Source organism: Varanus komodoensis, unplaced genomic scaffold (genome assembly GCF_004798865.1).
Source record: "Varanus komodoensis strain SLA01 unplaced genomic scaffold, ASM479886v1 scaffold105, whole genome shotgun sequence".
Taxonomy (NCBI): domain Eukaryota; kingdom Metazoa; phylum Chordata; class Lepidosauria; order Squamata; family Varanidae; genus Varanus; species Varanus komodoensis.
Window position 1 is genome coordinate 1,034,178 of NW_025335297.1, and position 4,284 is coordinate 1,038,461.

Sequence of the window (4,284 nt, forward strand, 5' to 3'; positions counted from 1 at the left end):
ACGGAAATGAATCTCAGACGTTTAAAGAGCACGGTCTCGTGAAAGATAACTGTTGCGTAAGACCGATATATGTATATAAATGGTAATGTACTTCAGTTAAGAAAGAGTTACCTCACACACAGAGGAATCTACAAGGCACCAATTCCCCTCCTAAGCGCTGATATCCAATGATAAAGTAAGCTGAGAGACTGGAGTCGCTTATTCGTCAACTGGGCCCATTATGCAGATGGTAAACCAGCCTTACCCAAAGGAAAGGCAACGTGTAGCTTTTTATGACACATTGTTATGCCTTGTCAATTCTTCCTAGGTGCCTCCTCTTCTTTTAAGGTTTCTAACCCTCATGGTTTTAAAGGTATGCTGTGGCAGGGAAAATAGCAAAGAAAAGCAAGAAATAAAATTGAATTTGGCAAGGTATACAATATCTCTGGACCTGAGAGATGCAGCTGCAAATCTTTACTCAGCCATAACGTACGCGTCTCAGAAGCATCTTATTAGGCACTTTTGGGAAAGATGTTTGATTCGATGGATCTTTGGTCTGATTCATATAGGTGTATGGTATTTATTGTAAGGATAAGAAGGAAAAATCTTTATTGTGTTGAAAAGGGCAATAGAAACCATCCATTTAATTGTGTTCTCAGTGCTCTGAGTCCATGATTATTATCTACAGATTGTGGCTGTAAAAATATTAAAAACACAAAGCGAGATGGAAGCAGGAACCAAAACAGAATTTTATCAAGGGCATGATAAAATATGGGTGCTTTAGACAATGATGTCCACCAGCCAGTTCCACTACAGTGGAGCTAGCCTTGGATGGGCCCTTCGGCTTCTGATACCGCCCCCCCCCCGCTTTACATGTCAGTAAGGGGGACTGACAGGGGAGGGGGGAAGGGACCCGGGAGGCTTTCCACTTCATTTTGAGGGCAGCGGGGGCAACAAGGGCTGCACGAAGAATTAGAAGCATCAGGGTCGATGAGGGTGTCGGCTTGGTGCAGTCCCATCAGAGACCACTAGAGGGCAGGCAAAGAGAAGGAAAATAAAGTGAGCTCTTTTAAGAGAGAAATAAAAAGAACTGGGTATTTCTTCACTCCTGGCAATTCGTCTAAGCAACCATCTAAAATTCATTCTCTCTCTCTCTCTTCCTTTCCACAAAGCTGTATCTATTTTCACTTTCACCACAGAACGGAAATCCCTATACATTCCATATACTCCCATTCTACCCTATAACATTTTTTAAAGCTCTTTCTAAACCCACTTTAAAATACAAAGGTTGTGAAAACTAACCATTCAGGTTTTCCACTTTTGCATGTTCCGGAGGAGGCAGAATCTCAGAAAGAAATGCAGGAGGGAGGACAGCTTTCAGCCACACAAGTCTCCTTCCACCAGTTGCTGAACCTCTTCTGCCACAGGACTGCAGGAGGTGGAAGTCCATTGGTGTGAACTAAGACCACTTGTGCATTTGGATGCATTTGGCAGGGCACCTTACAGCTATCAAACAGGGAAATTCAGATAAATCCTGGTAGAAAACGGTTGCTTATATGTGCCTTTGTGTTATAAAATCAAACCTGCACTCCTTTCTCAGAAAGCAGCAGAATCCCAAGCCAGGTCACTGTTTAGTGCTGCTGTTACTTGAAGAGGATGGGATTCTGAACTGGACTGAGAAGCTGCTGGAGGCTATCAGTGGAGAAATACCTGTGTTCTCATCAGCTGCAGAAAAACTGGAACAATGGTGTTACCAAACTGACCCAGTCAACAGCTGGGGCAAACCTGGGTGGACTCCAGACCTGAGCCAAACAGAACCTGAGATGAGACTTAGAGCCAAAATCAGCTTTATTCTAGTGCACTATAGAATAAAGGGAGACAAAAGGGGACATTCAGCCCAAAGCAGTGTCTCAAAAGTTGCACCCCGGTACATGCGTTTTATACCCTAGGTAACCAATTAGGTCACCTAATTCACATCTAATACATCGATACATCAATGTATGCACCCCCTCCTGTGCTGGAGAGAGAGTCCTTTCTTCTGTCAAGGACCAGACATTTCCCATGTCTATTTCTTACCTGCTTGAGATTCACACAGGCTTGCCATGTTCTTACTCCCTGCACATTTGCAACTTTCATGGCAGCTAGAACCAGTTTCCACTGCCCCTTTGATTACTGTATTCGAGGTCAGGCTAGCGTGTTAGCTGTGGGTTACACAAAGTTCATTTTGTTCTTGTCCCCCCTCCCTCCTGGGACAGTATAACTGTGGTGCTTTTACTATGTGGCCTCCTCTCGCCAACTACTTTTGGGGCCTTTCTCTGGCCAATTGCTCTTGGGGTGTTTTGGGGTGCTGCAATCAGTAACAACGGTGTCCATTTGTTTCTGAATGGGCCCACCTGAGCATCTAGTCTCACAGAGGCAAGTGCCTGCACAGTGTAGCTGTCACACCAGATTTCCTGAAGGGTTCCTCCATCAGACACATTTGCATGTTTAAACATGTCCTGAACTGTCGCACATTCGCTACACTGACCTATCTGTACAGCAATCAGCAACTGTTTTCCATGCTATTGGTACCAGTATTTCTGATGGTTTAGAACATTATGTCACGCCTAAAGACATCAGGATGCTATGATACTAAGATTATCTCTAAATTTAATACTCTGTTGGTGTACGTATGTGACTAGCAGGCTAAAAGTGCCTGTACATGGCCTGTGATTTTGTAGTTGTGTTTGCCTCTACCTGGTAATATATTATTGTGAGTGTCTGCAGGTATTTATTTATTTATTTAAAGTTTTTGTATGCCGTCCCCTTGCTATATAGCCTTGGGACAGCTCACAGAAATAAGTAACTATAATACAGAAGCAGCAGAGCTTCAGATGCTTGATCTTTCCCATGGCCCCAAGTGCTTATTTCCTCACAAACTGAAAACCGAGATCTGTCAACCTCAGCAGTTTTACTGAAAGATCACCCAGGACCCCTGCAGGTACCTACGGCATCGTTCTACCAGGGAGTAGTTCCCACCCCCAACTACAAGCGCCTGCCCGTTTTGAGCAGTGCCCGCCCTCCTTTGGTTGCAAGCGCAGGGCCGCTCGCTCTGCCAATCCCCAAAGCTCGGGTCGCGGTGGCACAGCTGGGCAGGGCTGAGAAGGGCTTTGCGTAGCCTCCCGCGGCTTCCAGCTTGTGGGGTGCACCAGGCTGCCCTGGCAAGTCACTGGGTGGAACTTGGTCACTCTGCAGCCCCCAGCAACATGCAGGCCACAGGCTCCCCACCTGAGCACTTTAGCCCCCGTTTTTGTGGGTGGAGCCAGCAGGCACAGCTCTCTGCTCCCAGCCGCTGGCATGGACCATTGTGCCTGACTGGGGCTTAAAGGCTATTGAAGAGGACAAGGAACACCCCCCCACAAGCACCCTCCTACATGAGAAGGCCCGTCGGGGTCCATTTGAATGTCCGTGTCCCAGAAAGGGAGCTTGGAACAGAGGACAGGCCACAGATGGTGCAGTATTTGGTTGATATCAAGCCTGGGAACTTGCTGCTGCTGCTGTCTATACATGAAGAGATGAATTTTGTGGGAATGAGATTCACAAAGAATGAAGGGCACCTAGCAGCAGGAAAACATCCTTAGGCTTCAATGACCTACAGTCTGCTAGCTCTTTGGCCTAGAATAGTCTCAAAAAACCAACTGATTAAACAGCGAGTGAGGAATTACGAAAGGTACCTCTCAGCTCTGCACCCCCATGTACAGGGAAGTTTTGCTGAAAGACCCAGCTATGCAGTTGTCAGCAGGAAGTGTGTTGCAAGATAAGGGCAGGCTGAGATAGAAATGCACTCCTGTTTTCACTCCTTGTGCCAGGCCAGAGAAAGCAGCCCCCCTCTCTGTACAGGAACAGCTGGGTGTGAGCACTGCCACTGGTGCTGAGGAAAGGCCTGCTCACAGGGGCTTGCCATCCCTCTCTGCTTGTGCAACTGAGAAGCTGAATATTCTGAGCACTGAGCCGCAGTCACACATGCCTGCTGTTCAATACAGGAAACCACATTCCAGGAAACTGCAACTCCGTCTTCTTCATTCCCCGAAACCCTAAGCTTCGGTTGTGGCCTGGCACAAGGAGTGAAAACAGGAGTGCATTTCTATCTCGGCCTGCCCTTATCTTGTGACACACTTTGCGACACACTTCCTGCTGACAACTGCATAGCTGGGTCTTTCAGCAAAACTTCCCTGTATATGGGGGTGCAGAGCTGAGAGGTACCTTTCGTAATTCCTCACTCACTGTTTAATCAGTTGGTTTTTTGAGACCATTCTAGGCCAAAGA